General features: G+C 35.3%; 1 non-coding gene across 1 annotated transcript; it reads right to left on the reverse strand.

The window, feature by feature from the left end:
• Nucleotides 1–11,591: 11,591 nt before the first annotated feature.
• On the reverse strand, nt 11,592–11,663 carry TRNAQ-UUG (transfer RNA glutamine (anticodon UUG)). Its single transcript has one exon. It is a non-coding gene; the product is annotated as a tRNA-Gln (tRNA).
• Nucleotides 11,664–21,239: the final 9,576 nt, after the last annotated feature.

The raw sequence follows: 21,239 nt of genomic DNA on the forward strand, positions 1-21,239 counted from the left end.
AGCAATGTTTGTTTGATATTTGCCATAGAAAAGCAGAACTGCCACATTGGAGTAGTCTCTTTTCCAGCCTCTAAATATCTGCCACAGTAGAGCAGAGCTACCACAGTAGAGTAGTTTAAAATTATATTACACACCTGTTGGAAAATCATATCCGAGACTTGTGACCGGGTAATGTCAGGAGCGGGCAAACAACCAACACATGAGCTCATGACATGCACTAAGGCTAGACATTCATCATATGTATTTGTATGACTTGCTTTAGTGTGCCTGATAAACTACTATTTTATGGTTTATTTTGAATTGAATTAAGTGGATTTGTCAACTATTCTCACACTTATTCATATAAATTGCATGTTTTTAAGATTCCTTCCTAATTTTGTGCTATGATTGAAAACATGTTTTCTAGGCCTTAAAATTACTACTTTTTAATTCTATCTTATTACCATTCGATACCGTGATGTGTTCGTTGAGTGATCTCAGGGTTATAGGGCAGGAATGACTTAGAGGATGGAAAGGAAGCATGAAAAAGTGGAAGGAACACAAGAATTTGAAGATATGAGAAGTTGGTCTCGATGCGTACGCATGGATGATACGTACGCGTAACCAATTGATGAGCAGATATTTTATATGCTTTTTGGCATCATTTTCATATTGTTTTTAGCATGTTTTGTTTAAGTTTTATTATATTTTCATAGGTTTTAGTGTAAAATTTACATTTTTGGATTCTACTATGAGTTGTTGTGTTTTATGGTAATTTCAGGTATTTTCTGGCTGAAATCTGAGAGTTTTGACAAAATCTGATTCAGAGGCAAGAAAAGCGTAGCAGATGTTGTGAGGATATGACCTTCGTGCATTCAAACAAGCATTTCTGGAGCTACAGATATCCAAATGGAGCGTTCTCAATGACTATGGAAAGCTAACATCCAGGGCTTTCCAGCACTATATGATAGTTTATACTTGTTTTTGGAGATGAAGGCCCAAAACTGGCGTTCAATGCCAGCCACCTACCCCCTTCATGGCGTTGGATGCCCAAAAGGGAGTAGCTGGCGTCCAATGCCTACAAAGGTATCCCAAGCAGGCGTTCAATGCCCAAGAAGCCTCCTAGCACGTGGGACACTAAAGCTTAGCCCAAACACTCACCAAGTGGGCCCCAGAAGTAGATTTTTGCACTATCAACTTAGTTTATCTTATTTCTATAAGCCATAGTCATTAGATTAGTATATATAGACAAGAGTTCACCAATGTTAGGGGAATTTTCTTGACTCTTGCCCACTTTTATGTTTCATTTTGTATTTCTTCTATCAGCATGAGTCACTAAATCTCCTAGGTTAAGGTTAGGAGCTCTGCTGAGTTTTTTGGATTAATAAAAGCACTACTGTAATATTTTAATTCATGTTTGATTCTCTCCTAAGATGTATCTTCGTTCTTCAACCTTATGAATGAGTTGAACCGTCAAAAGTTATCTCTATTCTACATGGGTTCAACGAGCGTCTTTCATCAGATATAAATGAACCACTAGCTTGAGCATGCGTCTCTTAGACAGCTAATCGACGACTTCATTGGGGACTTCTTGAGACATCAGTTCAGCCGCGGTATGAGGAAATTAGGGTCTTTGTGGTAAATGCTAGAATCAAGGCGTAGCATTCTCTGATCCAGAAGATTCGACCTTGTCTGTGGCATTTTGAGTAGGATCACTGATGAGCGGATAATTTATACGCTTTTTGGCATTATTTTTAGGTAATTTTTAGTAGGATCTAGCTACTTTTAGGGATGTTTGCATTAGTTTTTATGCTAAATTCACATTTCTGGACTTTACTATGAGTTTGTGTGTTTTTCTGTGATTTCAGATATTTTCTGGCTGGAATTGAGGGACCTGAGCAAAACTCTGATAAAAGGCTGACAAAGAACTACTAATGTTATTGGATTCTGACCTCCCTTCACTCCAAATAGATTTTCTGGAGCTACAGAACTCCAAATGGCATGCTCTCAACGACGTTGGAAATTAGACATCCAGAGATTTCGAGAAATATATAATAGTCTATACTTTATTCGAGATTAGACGACATAAACTGGCGCTCAACGCCAGTTCCATGTTGCATTCTGGAGTCAAACGCCAAAAACACGTCACGAACTAGAGTTGAACGCCAAAAACACGTTACAACTTGGCGTTCAACTCCAAGAGAAGTCTCTGCACGTGTAAAGCTCAAGCTCAGCCTAAGCACACACCAAGTGGGCCCTGAAAGTGGATTTCTGCATTAATTACTTACTTCTGTAAACCCTAGTAGCTAGTCTAGTATAAATAGGACATTTTATTATTGTATTAGACGTCTTTTGACCATTCGGTCTTTTTGACCACATCTTTGGATGCCTAGTCCTTAGACCAGGTCCTTCTCCCTATTTTTGAATTCATATCACATTTTTGGGGGCTGGCCATTCGGCCATGCCTGGACCACTATCACTTATGTGTTTTCAACGGTAGAGTTTTTACACACCATAGATTAAGGGTGTGGAGCTTTGCTGTACCTCAAGTTTTAATGCAATTACTACTATTTTCTATTCAATTAAGCTTATTCCTGTTCTAAGATATTCGTTGCACTTCACCTTGATGAATGTGATGATCCATGACATTCATCATCATTCTCACCTATGAACGCGTGACAGACAACCACCTTCGTTCTACCTTAGACCGAGCGCATATCTCTTGGATTTCTTAATCAGAATCTTCGTGGTATAAGCTAGAATTGATGGCGGCATTCATGAGAATCCGGAAAGTCTAAACCTTGTCTGTGGTATTCTGAGTAGGATTCAGGGATTGAATGACTGTGATGAGCTTCAAACTCGCGATTGTTGGGTATGATGTCAAATGCAAAAGAATCAATGGATTCTATTCCGACATGATCGAGAATCGATAGACGATTAGCCGTGCTGTGACAGAGCATTTGGACCATTTTCACTAAGAGGATGGGATGTAGCCATTGACAACAGTGATGCCCTACATACAGCTTGCCATGGAATGGAGTAAGAAGGATTGAAGGAAGGCAGTGGGAAAGCAGAGATCCAACAGGGACAAAGCATCTCCATACACTTATCTGAAATTCTCACCAATGATTTACATAAGTATTTCTATCTTTATTTTCTTTTTATTTATTATTATTATTCGAAAACTCCATAACCATTTATTATCCGCCTAACTGAGATTTACAAGATGACCATAGCTTGCTTCATACAAATAATCTCCGTGGGATCGACCCTTACTCACGTAAGGTTTATTACTTGGACGACCCAGTGCACTTGCTGGTTAGTTGTGCGAAGTTGTGAAGAAAGTGCTGAGTTATAAATGCGCATACCAAGTTGAGAGCCATTGTTAGAGATCACAATTTCGTGCACCAAGTTTTTGGTGCTGTTGCTGGGGCATCAATTTCGAGCAACAATTTCACAATTATTTCCAGACCACAATGGTGCCAAGTTTTTAATCTGGCAACAACAGTGCCATGTTTTTGGTCCGACAACAACACCAAGTTTTTGGCGCTGTTGTCGAGGATTGTTCGAGTTTGGACAACTGACGGTTCATCTTGTTGCTCAGATTAGGTAATTTTCTTTTTTGTTTTATTTTCAAAAATTTTTCAAAAATCTTTCAAAAATTTATCACCTGCTTTCGAAAATTTTCAGAGTTTTTAAGAATGAATTCTAGAGTTTCAGGTAACATGTTGAAGCCTGGTTGGTTGTAAGGCCATGTCTAATTCCTGGACCGGAGCTTTAGACTAACATTATATGATTCTTGGAATTCTGATTGAGGACTTTGGATTCACTACTTCCTTTCTCACAAATATGTTTTCGAAAAATATAAAATAAAATCCAAAAAAAATTATAAAATCGAAAAAAAAATCAAAAATATTTTTGTGTTTCTTGTTTGAGTCTAGTGTCAATTTTTTAAGTTGGGTATCAATTACATGTTTTTAAAAATTATGCATTTTTCGAAAAATCATGCATGGTGTTCTTCATGATCTTCAAGTTGTTCTTGATACCCCCAATTGATTTGAGGAAAAAAAATTCATATAAATTGCTTGAATTATATATTGTAGAACATGTTTTTGATCTAAGAACACACAATCCTGTGAGTTTTGAGCCTAATTATGTGGTTACATCATATAACCACTATTTTCATTCTTGTGTGCATTATTCTCTTTCTATGATTGTAGTCTTTGATTTGTTTGATTTTTTATGTCCATTATTTTGTGTATAAATGCATTTATATGATTGAGGTCGTCATTTCAATAGCTCACTTACGCAAATAGCCTTACCTTTTATCTACCGTTGTTAACCAACTTTGAGCCTATGTTAAACCCCTTTTGTTCTTAGTTTTAGCACATCACTACCCCTAAGGCTAGTGAGAGTGTTTATCATTTAATTGTGGAAAATTTGGGAACATCAGTTGGGATAAAAATGCATTTTTGTATTTTATTGAGGATATTTGGAATTGGGTACATACCCATGTATTGAATGTTTAAATCATATGCATTGATACTCTTATATATATATATATATATATATATATATATATATATATATATATTAGTTTGAAAAGAAAAAAATGATGAGAAAAATAAAATAAAAATAAAAAAAAAAAATGTATGCATGCATTAAGTAATTATTGATTGTTAGATGAAAAAAATCTGAAAGCATGATTAAAATAATTGATTAGATCAACCCTATACACTTGAGCGACTAGAGCGGATACACATCCGGTGAGGGTTCGATTGCTCAACTACATGATTTCACCTATGATCATCCCTTTTCTTGCACTTGTAAAATATTTTCAATAACTCAATTCAATTTTGGAGTTGATTGATATGATTGCTTTAGCCCTTGTGTTCATATATGTATTCTTGGGAATCGACTTATTTTGACCAAGTAGTTGCATGCATATAGATAGATTGCATTTAGATAGTTGCATGCATTCAGATAGTTTATTTGTATTGAATAAATGTTAATACCCTTTGTCTCTTTCTTGAGTTTAGCATGAGGACATGCTTAGTTTATGTGTGGGGAGGTTTGATAAACCTCAATTTTGTGGTTTATTTTGTGCTGAATTTAAGGGATTTTATCAACTTTTCCTACATTTATTCAATGAAATAGCATGCTTTATAATTCTCTCTTATTTGTGCCTAATGGTTAAAAATATGCTTTTTGGACCTTTAATTAGCTAAATTCAATTCACTTTAATTCCATTCGAAGCCTTGATATATTTGTTGAGTTATTTCAGATTTATAAGGCAATGATTTGATGGAAGAAGTGAAGAGAAAAAGCATGCAAAGTGGAGAATTCATGAAGAAATGAGCATTTGGAGAACTCAAGGCCACGCGCATGCGTCATTCACGCGTACGCGTGAGGAGGACAATTTCCAAGCGATGTGCACGCGTCATTCTCGTGTATGCGTAAGGAGGCAATTTGCCAGGCGATGCGCACGCGTCAGCCACGCGCACACGTGACGTTGGTCACATGACCTTATTATAGGCAACACGCTGAGGGAGATTTCTGAGCCTTCCAGACCTAAATCCAACTCATTTTCGAAGCTATTTCATGCAGAATTCAAGAGTGAACAAAGGGGGAGCAATTAGATAGTGTAGGAAACATGCTTTAGGTTAGTTCTAGAGAGAGAAGCTCCCTCTTCTCTCTAGAAATTAGGGTTCTTAGTTTAGTTTTTCTCTTAGATTTAGATTGAATTACTTGTTTTGATTTAGTTTCCTTTACTTTTCCTTGTTAATTTGCTTCAATCTTCTTAGTTTCTCTTGTTATTTCCTTTATTTTACCACTTTTTATGTTTTATGAACTCTTGTTAACTTCGATTTTCTATTAATGCAATTTGATATTTCTTTATTTTTTGATGTTTAATTGAGTTGTTGTTGTTTTAATTGCGTTGTTGTTGTTAATTTCTTGCATTGGGTAGTTGTAGAATTTATTAATTCTTGCCTTTTTCCATGCTTTCCTTTTATGCCTTCCAAGTATTTGATAAAATGCTTGGTTGGATGTTAGAGTAGTTTTTGAGCATTCTTGGATTGGAAAGAGAAATTGGGCAATCTTGAGTTATTAATACCCAATTTAGATTGGTGATCTAGAGTGATTAGTTAGTTATGTATTGTATGATAAAATATTACTTATGGATTGGGATTAACTAGTCCTGTTTGACTTTCTCTCAACATGAAGATAACATTATACCTTCTTACAATGTTGGAGATGATGAAATATGATTAGCTCTTGTTAAGTATTGTATGATAATTAATGACTAGGATAGAAATCCTAGATTATCAATCCTTGCCATGAATGCCTCTTTCTAGTATTTCTTATCTTCAGTGTTTGATTTATTTTCTTGTCAATTAATTTCTAGTCTTATTATATGCATACCACCCCTTGAAACTCCTAACCAATAATGTGCATACCTCACTGCAATTCCTTTGAGAGACGACTCGAGATCTAATAATCTCGGTTATTATTATTGATTTGCACTCGTGACAAACAAAATTAAACTCTGATTGAAGGTTGTTTGTTGGTTTGGACTATACTTGCAATAGAATTATTTTGTGAAAATTCCTAACCGACGATAACCTTCACATCAGCACTACTGTCTGGGAATTTAAGCAAAGCTAAATTCGAATCCAAAGGGTTCCCCCAGTTAAGTGCATGTGGCGTTTATGTATCCGGTAGTAATATGGGAAAACAAAATGCTTAGAGTCACAGCTAGGCTCAAAGGTGCAAAGCACCAACAAGAGCTGTGTTTAAGAATCAAGAAAAGCTAAAAGAAGGGAATTGATGATATCATCCGGATTCTAGTTCCAAGAGATGTCAATATTTCTGAGCTTCAAAGGCAAAGTGAGATGCCAAAACTGTTCAGAAATAAAGAGCTAATACCCCCATTCAATTTTTTGGAACTGAGCTAACTTCCAGGGCTTTTCAGAAATATATAATGGTCTATACTTTTCTTTGAAATGGACCTCCCAAAACGGGTGTTGAACGCTCAACTTACCGCCTTTCTGGTGTTTAACGCCCAGGAAGAAACAAGGTCAGCGTTGAAGGCAGTGTATTCACCCCCTAGTGGGAGTTCAACGCCCACTCCTCCAAGTTGGACACCAAGCTCAGTCCAAACAATCACCAAGTGGGGCCAGAAGTGGATTTTCACATCTTTAGCTTAGTTTATTTTATTTTTGTAATTTTAATTATTATTAATATCTTTTTAGTTCTATTTATTAGTATAAATAGAAGGAAGATCACTCTTATTAAAGATCTTCATCTTCTCCCAACTTATCATACAATATTTCTGTACAGTATGAGCTGCTAAACCTCCTAAGTTAAGGATAGGAGTTCTGCTCATTCCTTTGGATTAATATCATTACTTTTCTACTTTAATACATGTTTGATTTCATTTTATCATGTATCGTAGTTCTTCATCTTTATGAATCTGGGGTGGAATGAGAGTATGACCCCTTATTCTACATGAGCTATTGCGAAGCCTTAGCCAAATAGTATTGAGTTACAGCTTGAGAATACATCACAGATTCCACCAAGTTATTGGGGCTAATTGAGATATGTGACATATATCTCGTTAGTCATGGGTAATTGAGGTTTCTGTGGCGTTAAGGCTGGAATAAAGAGCATCAGTCTCCGATCCGGTAGATTTGACCTTGTCTGTGGCGTTTTTAGTAGGATCACGAGGGATTGAATTGCATAATCTTCACCCTGATTCACGTTGGATGACCATTATCACCAGCGTTTGATGTGGATAAGAGGAGATTAATGACCACTAGCTCCGACTTTAATCACTTACAGCCTTGCCATTGAATGAATCACTCATTGTTAAAGTAGTCAGTAAGAAGTGTTAATCTAGAAGAAGAAGCATCTCCGAGGCCTTAACATATTTCTTACCATTTTTTCAACGTATTTTCTTTATTTTTTTTGTTTATGCACCAACAACAACAACAATCATCTTTCTATTCGCCTGACTAAAGTCTGCAGGACAACCACTGATTGCTCAATTTGACAATCCTCGTGGGATCGATCCTTACTCACCTGAGGTATTTCTTGGACGACCCAGTGCACTTTCCGGTTCAGTTGTGCGAGTTATAATTTTGCGGACCAGTTTTTGGAAGACATACCTGAGTTTCTTCCTCAAAGAGAGATTGAGTTTGGCATCGACTTGGTAATTGGAGTTGGACCGATTTCGGTAGCACCCTGCCAGATGTCTCCATTGGAACTGGTAGCACTGAAGAAACAATTAGAAGAACTATTAGAGAAAGGTTTTTCTTGATCCGAGTGTGTCACCTTAGGGAGCCCAAGTGTTACTAGTAAAGAAAAAAGATGGAAAAATGAGACTGTGCGTAGATTACCGATAGCTGAAAAAGGTTACAATTAAGAAGAAGTACCCACTTCCTTGGATAGACGATCTAATGGATCAGCTGAAAGGTGTGGTAGTATTTTCAAAAATTGATTTGCGACCGGATTATCATAAGATTCGGGTAAAGGAACTGGATATACCAAAGACGGCGTTTAGAATGTGATGAGAGGATATTTTATACACTTTTTGGCACTATTTTCTTAGTGTTTCTAGTATATTTTGTTAAGTTTTATTATGTTTTAGTAGGTTTTTGTGAAAAATTTACTTTTTGGATGATATTTTGAGTTTTTGTGATTTTTGTATGATTTTACGTGATTTTTGGGTGAATTTGGCAAGGTTTGGCAATGTCTGATTCAGAGGCAAAGAAATGATAGCAGATGTTGTCAAATTTTGACCTCCATGCATTCAAACGAGAATTTTTGGAGCTACCGAGTTCCAATTGACATGCTCTCAATGGCGTTGGAAAGCTAACTTCTAGGGGTTTTCAGCAATATATAGTCTATACTTTTTTTGGAAAGAACTGTCCAAAACGGGCATTGAACGCCCAACTTACTCCCTTTCTGGCGTTCAACGCCCAAATAGGACCAACCTCCTAAGTTGAACGCCCAAACTGGCATTCAACGCCAGCTAGGGAGTAAGAAATGCCCAGAACTTGATTTGAATGCCAGGCATCAGCCCAAACACTCACCAAATAGGCTCCAAAGTAGATTTTAGCACTTCTTAGCTTATTTTATTTCCTTTTTTGTAATTTTTAATTAAAACAATATCTTTTAGGTTTAGTTTTAGAGTTTTTATTATAAATAAGAGACTTCCTTCCTCCTGACGAATATGCCTCTCAAGAAGGAAGAAGCACATACACATTATTTCTATACATTATGAGCAACCAAACTTCCTAGGTTAAGGTTAGGAGCTCTGCTGATTCCTATGGATTAATACAATAACTTTTCTACTTCAATATATGTTTGATTCTATTCTATGATGTATTATCGCTCTTCATCTTTATGAATTTGGGGTGGAACGAAAGTAAGACCCCCTGTTCTATATGAGTTCTGTACAAGTCCTGACCCAGATAGTATTGAGCTATAGCTTGAGAGTGCATCATGGGTTCCAATAAGTTACTTGGACTAATTGGGATATATAACATGAAATCTCATTAGTCAGGGGTAATTGAGGTTCCTGTGACTCTAAGGGCTAGAATCATAGAACGTCATTCTCCGATTTCGAAGATCCGACCTTGTTTGTGACATTTTGAGTAAGATCATCAGAAATTGAATTGCGTGAGCTTCACCTTCTCCCAGATTGATCTAGCTTGAGCGGGTGTTTGGTTTGGACCTGAGGAGATTAATGACCACGACCAATTGCTTAATCACTTACAGCTTTGCCATTGAAGGCATCATTCATCGTTGGAGTAGTTTATATGACATGTTAATCTCGAAGAAAAAGCATCTCCGAGGTCTTAACTGATCTCTCATTACTGTTCTACGTTTTATTATTATTGCTTGTATATGCGCCTACAACAAACAACAACTATCTTTATATCGCCTGACTAAGATTTATAAGATAGCCACAGCTTGCTCAATCCGACAATCCTCGCGGGATTCAATCCTCACTCACCTGAGGTATTACTTGGACAACCTGGTGCACTTGTCAGTTCAGTTATGCGAGTCACAAATTGGCACACCAGAATGCGATACGATCATTATGAGTATACGGTTATGACATTTGGACTAACTAATGCTCCGACGATATTCATAGACTATATGAATCTTATTTTTTGACCATACCTAGAACAATTCGTGGTAGTGTTCATAGATGATATCCTCGTTTATTCCAAGACCGAGGAAGAGCATGAAGCGCACTTGAGGATGGTGTTGCTTATACTGAGAGAACGGAAGCTGTATGCAAAGTTGTCGAAGTGTGAAATTTGAACAAATAAAGTGGCATTCTTAGGACACGTAATTTCTCGAGAAGGAATAGTAGTAGATCCCTCAAAGATCGAAGCAGTCGTTCAGTGGAAAAAGCCTAAGACAGTCACGAAAGTTTGAAGTTTTCTAGGTTTGCTTGGTTATTACTAACGATTCATAAAGGGATTTTTTCAAATGGCCCTATCACTCACCCGCCTCACTCGATAAGAAGTACTGTTCGAATAGACAGAAGAGTGTGAAAGAAGGTTTGAAACACTGAAGAGAAAACTAACAATTGCACTAGTATTGACACTATTAGATTCCCGGAAATCTTTTGAGGTATACTGTGACACTTCTTTGAAAGGATTGGGGTGCGTGCTGATGCAACACAAGAATGTGGTAGCATATGCATCACGGCAGTTGAGACTCCATGAGAAGAATTATCCTACTCATTATCTTGAAATGGCAGCAGTGGTGTTTGCATTCAAGATATGGAGACATTATTTATATGGGGCTTAGTTGGAAGTTTTCTTTGATCATAAAAGTTTGAAGTACATATTTGAAAAGAAGGTCCTTAACATGAGACAACGGCGATGGATAAAATTTTTGAAAGATTACGATTTCAAATTGGGTTATCATCCGGGAAAGGCGAACGTCATTGCGATTACTCTGAGTCGTAAGAGTTTGAGTATTTCTTAGATGATGATAAAAAAAGACGAGTTAATTTCAACCTTTGCAAATTTGAGGCTAGGAATGAAAGAAACATCAGAAGGAGTCATCATGGTACATCTACACTTAACTTCAGATTTCAAGACAGCCATTCAAAAAACACAATTAAAAATTCGGAGAAGTCGGGATTGTTGGCTGACACAGATTATATAAACAACAACACTGACAAATACATTGGGTCGTATCAAGGAATAACATTTATTATCTAATCTTTGCGCTTTTAACACCAACACATGTTTGATCTTTTTTTTTTTCTTTTAAATAAAACACTAACATATGCTCAATTAAAGTAGTATATATTTATTCTTAACTAATCATTTTCGGTTTAAAATTTAAATGAATAATATACAAGAAATTAATATAAATCATTATAAAATTAAAAAAAGAAAAATGGTATTGTCCTTTAAGAATTTTGAGCTACAGAATTAGGTATAAAACATTATACAAGAAATTAACATAAAGTATTAACAATTAAAAAAAGAAAAATGGTATTGTCCCTTAGGAAAATATTATTTTTTTGAGCCAAACAAATAATCACAAAGGAAAATAAATTTTTTATTTTTGGATTAAAAAGGTCCTACCGGGAGTCGAACCCAGGTCGCTGGATTCAAAGTCCAGAGTGCTAACCACTACACCATAGAACCAAGACATTAGTACGTGGCAGGCTAATCAAATTTATTTTATTTATAAACGTATTTATGTCATGATCATTTCACTTTCCTGCCAAACAAGCAATTAAAAAGCCAAAATAGAAAACATTCCATAGCAAATTATTTGTATGGTACAAAATAAAGTACGATTGGTCTTAAGGTGTTAATATGTACTATGCAAGTTTGTCTTTTTTAGCTTGATAATCTACATTTTTTTTTCTAGATTGAATCACATATATCTAAATTATATTATGTTGAATATGATTAATTTGGGTCGACCTAATTGAAGTTTTGTGAAAAGGGCAAAAAGTCTTTTTACGATTTTCCCCTTACTTTTAACACCAAATTCGAAACTATTAATTGAACAAGCAAAGTACTTATCACTTTAGCTAATAACACATTAATAAGTGTAAGTCAACTAATCTTACTTAACTTTCTTCCTTTTCTTTTTTTTTTCCTTATTTATTTTGTTTTTGGGCCTGAAGTCAAGGATTCTTCATGATATGTATTTCGTCCCATTTAAAATTGGTAAACATCTTGAAAAAAAAGTATAAAACTAACAATATCTATAGTTAAAGAATTATCACAACCCCCAAGCATAATAAAATTAGTTTTTGGTTAACAAGTGCGCTTCAATTGTACCGATTAATGCCGGAAGATTTACATGGCCGAGAGTAAAATTGGATAAAGAGTGAGTATTCTTATTAAATTTACAAAGAATATATGCATTATATATGATAAATTTTATTTGGTAGGCTTTTTATTTATTAGATAAACTAATTTTCATTTTTTATCAAAATTTTACTTTTTACTAGAACGTTATGTTGGAATAAATTATTTTATTAACCCGGATCATCCATATTGAGTTATAAAAAATATATTATAATGTAGAAGGGTAACTTTATTCATAAAAATTAGAAATTGATGGAAGAATTGTTTCAATCTTGTGGTTCTTTCAATCTTTCTCAACCAAAACCTTCTGTATCCATAGGGCTAAATTGTAACTCTTTTGATGGGAAAGAGCGACAAAGACGGTTTTGGTATATTACGGACCGAAACCATAAAGGCACTATTTATATTTGAGTATGGCACCCATTAAATCCTAAAGTCCAAATAAAATAGTATCTAAAGTCCAAAAGATAATATATCTAAAATCCAAAAGATAATTATCTAAGGAACAAAAGATAATATGTGGTTTTATTCTCATTTAATTCCAATTCAAAATTAATTATGACTTATTCAATTTAGCATTTATAACAATAAATGAGATCACCATTATATAAGTCATTTGATTTGAAATTGCATAATTGGTGATTATAATTAATATATGTATTGCCTACAAACAAATTAAAAAACTAAAATGATTTCCTAACAATCTCCCGCTTGAACTATACATACAGTGGCGGATCCAAAAGTTTTATAAGAGGGGGCCAAAATATAAAATAAATTAAATATAACGTAAAAAAATCAACAAAATATAATTTATAGTATATAGGTCAAAATTAATAATTATATTATATAACAATTAATATTCAACTACATACTTTAAAAATTTTGGTATTTTTGAATTTATTCTGCGATATTTTATATAATTAAAGTTATCAATTTACCATATGAAATAAATTTTGAAGTATTCTTTTTTTCAACATATACAATCATATAATCTGTTAAAAGTTCGTCTTTCATCTTATTTTAAAATATTATTTTTATCATTTTTATTGTTTAAAAAATCTACTCAGTTGTTACTGTTGTCATAGAAAGAGTCAAAAAAAATTTTTTTATAATTATCACTTTTTATATTAATTCAAACCTATATTTTTCAATAATTTTTTAATTATTTATATATTTATACGCTTTTATTATTTTTAAAACCTATTTATTAATTGCTATTGATATATTATAATACACATTATAATTTATACATATTAAATTACTAACATGTAAATTTTTTTAGTGTGTAATATACAAAAATATGTTTAATCTATAATATATATATATATATTAATTATATAATAAGAAATTAATAAACTAATAATAATATTTAAAAAAAAAATCGGGGGGACCATGGCCACCTTAGGGCCCCCGTAAATCCGCCCCTGTATACATATATTCTTTCTTGATATAATCACATCTTATAAACTTTATGTGCGCATCTGAATGCTATTTCTCTCATTACTTTAACAATCTGGTTCGTCTCATATATTGGATATGGAATCACCGCAACTTTTATCACATTAATATCGTGACTAAACCACGACAATCACCATCCTAACATACTTAACGATATAGATCAAATTTGGATGAGTAATATAAAAATTACATGCCAAGTGATCTCATGCATGTCTATTTCCAACTGGTCCAACTTTAAAATTTTATTGAGATAAAACACAAAACAAATATTGTAAAATGAACATTTCACATAAAATGAAATAAACCATCAACTTAATTCTGTAGAAAAAATAACTCAATATCTGTCATAGGACATATATTATAAAATAAACTCCCACTAAATCGAGGTATCATAAATATTGACACCCATCCGAGCAGTGTGCTCATGAAAGACTTTAGAGATCAATCCCTTGGTTAATGGGTCTGCTAGCAAATATTTTGTTCCTATATGTTCTATCGGAATCCTTTTTCTTAACCTTTCTCCTTGCAACTAAGAACTTGAGATCTGTATGCTTCAATTTTGTCAAACTCTTATTATTTTTTAGAGTATAGTACTTCTGACTTATTGTCTCAAAATATCTTCAATGGCATTTCAATATCATCTACTATATGAGCTTAGTGAGAAAGTTTCGCAACCTTTTGCCATGAAATCGGAATCAGAATACCTAATGATCTCTAAATTTTTCTAATCTCCGATAAGTAATCATGAAATCTTCCGTTCTCTTTAGATAACGCATTACGCATTTAACAGTTATCCAATGATCCATGCCCGTAATACTCAAGTATCTACCCAACATTCCCACTATAAATGGTATATCGGGACATGTGCAGATTTGAGCATACATTAAACTCCCTAGTGCTGATGCATAAGATTTATCATGCATTGTTGTCCTCTCAAGATCATTCTTAGGACATTTCTTGAGACTGAACTGGTTTCATTTAGTTACGGATGTGTCCATTGGTCCACAAGTTTTCATGCCATGTCTACTTAAAATCTTTTCGATATAGTTCTTTTGTGATAATCCAAGAATACCTTGAGAGCGATCTCTTAGTATCTTGATTCCTAATACAAAAAGGGCATTAGCAAGATCTTTCATGTCGAATTTGTTCGATAGAAATTTCTTAATTTCATGCAAGAAGCCTATGTCGTTCCTGGCAAGTAGAATGTCATCAACATATAAGGCCAAAAGTATGTATTTACTCCCACTGAACTTGCGGTATACACATTCATCTATAATATTTACCTCAAAATTATATGAGGTAATGACTTGATTAAACCTGTGATACCATTGACGGGAAGCTTGTTTGAAACCATAGATGAATTTTCTCCTTTCTCTATTGAATCTCCTTAATGACACTTCTTGAGGTTGTTGAGCTTGTTGTATGGGTTGGGATTGAGGAGGATTCTCATTATTTTCCTATACTGTAGTAACATCTTGAGCAACAACAATATTCTCATTGTTCTCTTGTACTGCAACTGGATTTACTGTAGGATTCTCATTGTACTCTTGTACTATAACTATATCTTGAACAATAATAGGCACAAAGACCTGATCATTGTCAGTTATAGAATCCTCATCAAAAGCTACATTCCTAATATTTCCTTCCCCCCAAACTCAACATCCTCAAGAAATCTCGCATTTCCCGTTTAAAAAATAGACCTTGATGTAGGATTGTAAAACATGTACCCTCATGAATGCTCATCGTAACCAACAAAGTAGCAACTAATTCTTCTTGAGTCCAATTTTCTTTCATGAGGTCTATAAGGGCGCGCCTCAGCCGGACATCCCCAAATATGCAAATGCTTTATACTGGGCCTTTCTCCAGTCCAAATTTCATAAGGAATTTTGTTAACTACTTTGCTTGGCACCCTATCAAGGATGTTCACTGTAGTCTTTAAAGATTCTTCCCAGAGTAATTCAGGTAAGGAAGAATGACTAATCATACTTCTCACCATGTCTTTAAGAGTTCAGTTCATTCGCTCTGCAACACCATTCATGCTAGGTTTGCCTGGCTTGGTGTATTGCAGAATAATTCCACACTCTTCTAGGAAAAGAGCAAAAGGCCCAGGACGTTGCTCACGTGAACCGTCATATCTTTTGTAGTATTCACCACCACGATCAGATTTGACAGCTTTAATTTTCTTTCCAAGTTGAAGTTTAACTTCAGCTTTGAAAGACTTGAAAACATCCAAGGTTGGGGACTTTTCATGAATTAAATATAGATACTCGTAACGAGAGTAATCATTTATGAACATAATAAAGTAATGTTGTCCATTCCAAGAGACAGTAGGAAATGTGCCACATATATCGGTATGTATCAGTTCTAAGATATTTTTAACTCTCTCGACACCTAATTTTCTTTCGTTTGTCCTTTTCCCCTTTATGCACTCAATGCAGATTTCAAAGTCCGTCAAATTTAGGGGTCCATGAATTTCATCCGATACGAGCCTCTGAATTCTCTGTTTGGAGATGTGACCTAGGCTTTTGTGCCATAACGATGTCAAATTCTCATTTAGTTTTTGTTTTGAACCTGTTTGTGTAACACCTTAACTATCAAAGCTCACGCTTCTGGCTGCGCTACTCTGATAGATCGGACATTACGACGACTCTTATACTATTTAATATTAAAAATATGAGCCTGTTTAAAGCTTTAAACCGCAATACCGCTCCAAAAATACCTTTGTTATGAAACGTACCTCCATACATACAATACAGCTTACAAAAATTCTCAAAGAGTACATACACACACACACACACACACACACACACACACACACACACACACACACACACACACACACACACACACACACACACACACACACACACACACACACACACACACACACACACACACACACACACACACACACACACACACACACACACATATATATATATATATATATATATATATATAATAACTTTACAAGCATTAACTAATACAATTCCTATCCCTCTTACAGAATGTATAAAGATAAAGGCGAGGGAACAATAAACAATAACTAAAGCAATACAAAACATCACGACTACAACTAGATAAGCTCTTCGTGACTTCTGCGTCCATATCCTGAAATAGGAAATTTGTAGAAGGGTGAAAATATCATCCTCGAAAGGGTTCTCACCGTAGAGTTGCAGAATTACTATAATAGGATACGAGAGATAAAATCGTTACAGTAATTGATAACCACCTTATGTATCTTTTCAAAAACAACGGTTTATTATAAAAGAGAATCTAAAATCTTTTCTGAAAGAGGAACTGCTCAATTATTAAAAACTCAAAAGCCTTTCAAAAGATTTATCCAAGCTGAACCAAATTAGTCTTTCATACTTTTTCAAACCAGAAACACCAACCAACATGGCCTTCCGCCCAAATCATGATCAACCATAGCCCCAGGCCCAAATAGTCTAACCAACAACTAATCACCACGGTCCAATAGGATCCCAGGCACAAACACAAGAAGGAAAGTTCAAGCACAAATAAACAGTTACTGCAAGTAGAACAATTAGAAGATAATCACAAGTAATCACAAAGGCAAACCAAGTACAATATGCATACCCAAATAATATCACATAGATGCATATGAAGCATGCCTGTCCTAGTGGCTGATGATATCATCTATCGGTTATATAGCCAACTCGACAAGTCCTGGTAGCTAACCATTGGACTGTCCTTCTGTCGTGCATCCCCAACTCGAGTTATTCTCGATCATCATCGTGATCATAATCATAATCCATATCCAACACCCTCATTGGGGTATATTCACAAGGGCGAGCTCATCCGAAACTTTCATAATGTCCGACCACACTCACAACATAGGGTCAGTAGAGTCTCGAGTCTCCACCTGGAGCACGTGGTGGCTAGCCACTGCTTTCTTCCAGGGAAACTCGTGTCTCCGATAGTGGAAGTGAAAAATCACAATTATCAATATTTTAGCATATATGCATTCATTCTCAGCCATGAATCTACATTCATCTCAGCCATCCGGCTTAAATTCATAATTCATAGTCAGCCATTCGGCTCATAACATATTTCACAATCAGCCATGATTCATTATTATATATAGCCATTCCGGCTCATAACAAAATAGCACTTCCACCATTCAACATCATCAAATTCATAAAATCGGCATTTAAGGCACAAATCACTTTTTCTCAATTTATTTTACTTTGAAATCAAATTTCAACTCTTTTCAGCCTTGGCTTTAAGGTTTCCATTTCTCAAATCATCTCAGGCTCATAAGCCCTTTTTTCTCAAGGTATGTTCCTTTTTTAAAACAAAGCCACTCTCGGCATCCTCTTTCCAAAACTTCCAAAACCATGGAAATTAAAGATTTATTTTGAAATATTCAAAATCATTCATCCAACGATGGGATTTTATATCAAAAGTTTCTTGGCAGAGTCTCAAGTCTTTAGGGGAGAATAACATAACTCATTTCGTCAAATTAACTTAAAGTCATTAAAACCTTGGCTTCCTGATTTGAGTAATAAAATAGGATCTAAGCCAAACTGAGTCATGTGATCAGTTACTCCTTCCAAAGCCATTTTCTTTACTTAAACAAAACCAGCTTCAACTCCACGATTAAATCTAAAGCGTGTTAGACTACTCAAAAATAATTTTTGTTTTGCTAAACCAGAATCCAAAGGATATTTTGAAGCTTATCTAAAACGTCAGAAAATGAGATTTAACGACCGAAACCCAAATTCTTTTAAAGTCACGAAAACTCCTTAAAGTGACAATCTTTATGTTAAATAGAGAAAAACATAAACCTTTTTTACCTTTTAAAACAACCTCAAAGCAAGATTCTCTTTCGAATGTCTTGCACCCAAAAACATACTATTTTTCTTGGGAAATAAGGGGATATTATAATTCTCTTTTCAATAATTATTTCAAAGCGTAGCTTCATCGCTTTCATAATCGATCTAAGTAAATATAATAAAAGAAGCCCTAAATTCAAAATCCTCCAAGTAAAATAAGAAAGGCATTAAACTCATAATTTTCCCAAATAACATTTCAAATAAAGACTCGAACTTTATAGAAATTTCAGCAGCATCTCCCCTAAAACTTGGTCTTTGCCACCCTTTTTGGATCCCAACCAAACCATTCCGTAACCCTCTTCAAGAGTCCAAAACCAAATCAATTCAAAATCAGGTTGTTTCCAAAGATACATCGTGTTCAGCTTTCAAGAACACCAAATCAATTTCAAATCAATTCTTGACAGAATAAACCCAATTTCAAGCTTTTAAAAATTAACTTTAAAGAAGCATTTCAAGAACGGTCCGTTTCACAAAACCGAACCATAACCCAGCCAATCAAACATTCATATTCGTTCAAGACAATCCACAATCACATAAGACTTATTCAATCACTCTCAGATACATTTTCTCATGTCAATATCCATATATAATAATTCTAATTCATAAAATATGGTTTTCTGAAAGAGCCCCTACCTCAAAACGCAAAACCATAACCCGAGCGCCTCACAGAAATCCTTTCGTCTCAACCCAAAATCAACAACCAAAATCCTGGCTCCGCTTGTTTTTCTCAATAGTAGAAACAGCCTCAACGTCATGTATAAGCTCAGTTACTACTTTCTAACACATCAATATCGCGGACATCTTAAAACTCATCATTGAAAACAAATGGCGAGGATTCCGAGATAAAAACACTTATTGAAATAAAAGGAATGGCACAACAACCACCGCAACACTTATGCGACATGCAATCATCAGAACTCAAACCTACATTACCAAGCCTCAAGATCTTTAACCAAGCATAACCGAATGCTAAAGCAGGGTTGTTCGAAACGTAAAATACTTACTGCACTAACAAGCGAAGCAGCTGCGATTTCGAATCGACCTGGCAAAAGATCCGTTAGCAGCCAGAAGCTCTGGTGGCCCAACAGCAGCTTTAATTTGACACGCAAATACCGAGACTCAATCCTATGTAACCAACATCTCAGAATTTCTAACAAATTATAATAAAGTACTCAATTTAAGGGGTTTCGGAAGCAAAATGCTTACCAAGAAAGACAGGTTCTGGCGGCCACAATACCGCTCCAGGCAGCCAAAGGCGCGTTGGCCATGACAACAACAACAATGGAGTTCCAACCGTGGTAGAAACCCCTCCTATTTACCCATTCCAGTCTCCTTCTCCCCAACAGCAACCAAGGCAGTGGCGGAGCCTTCACAGCGGCGGTGGCAGCTCAGCAACGGCGGTAACAGCGGCGCCGCCCTTCCCCTATGCACGCACGCGTGCTCCCTTTTTCTCGCATTGGGCTCCTGCATTGCATTCATCACGTTCGCAATTCTGGGTCCGGTGCGGCTCAATGGCAATCGACGGTGACTCCCAGTGCTCCAGCGACGGCAGCAAGGTGCGACGGCCAACCAACGCCTCTTTCCTCTCTCTTGTGCGCTCCTTTTACGCACGAGCTCTCTCTTGCTTTCGTGATACTCCTCTGGCGACAGAACGGGATGATTGGTGGCAGAACCGCGACTGGGCAGGGACGAACGGCACGGGTTCAGCGGCGACGCTTGTCGCGGCTCCGGCATCAAGGGTGACTGCATCTCCCTCCTCTCTGAACCTTTCATCTCTCAGATCTCCCTTCTGGAGCTTCCTTTCTTTCATATTTTCTGCATCTGTTGCATCAATGAGAGGAGGAAAGGGAGATAGGTAGGGTGCGGCTACTGGGTCATGGGGAAAACGGGTACTGGGTTAGGGTTTCAGGGTTTTATTTTCTTTTTGAAAATTAGGGTTAAGGGCATTTTAGTAATTTCATATAAAATTAGAAAAAATATAGTAATTGAAACCCAAATTAAATGCAACACTAATTGTATATAGAAAAATACTATTTGCTTATCAATTTTACAAATTATTTTCAATAAAATGCCCAAATCTAAAAATTAAAAATAATGTAATTAATTTCTCTATTTTTCAAAACAGCAGTATTAATATATTAAAAATATTAATTATTTAGTCCAAATCATATAAAATATTTATTATTTCACAACTACCAACTTTATAATTTAAATACAGAAAATAATCCAATAATTGTAAAATTGGATAACAAATCCGAATTTATTTCAAATTTAACTAATCAAAACTTGCTCTAATTTTCTTTAATAAAAAAATTCTGAAATTAAAGCTATGGAAACACTGAATTTGAAGTTAGCTAATGATAGCCCTTTTTCAAAAGTTCTGGGTCTTACAGTTTGCAGTATTTTATTATTATAGAAATTCAAATCAAGCCTATATAGATTATCCACCAAACGACCAGAGCAAATATTATTCGAATTATAAAAGAGATTGACTTTATTTTTTCCGAACGAGCAAAAATAACCCGATTTGTCCAAATGAGAAACAGAAACCAACTTTCATCTAAATGACGGTACATAAAAA

The sequence above is a fragment of the Arachis stenosperma genome, chromosome 2, assembly GCF_014773155.1.
Source record: "Arachis stenosperma cultivar V10309 chromosome 2, arast.V10309.gnm1.PFL2, whole genome shotgun sequence".
NCBI lineage: Eukaryota > Viridiplantae > Streptophyta > Magnoliopsida > Fabales > Fabaceae > Arachis > Arachis stenosperma.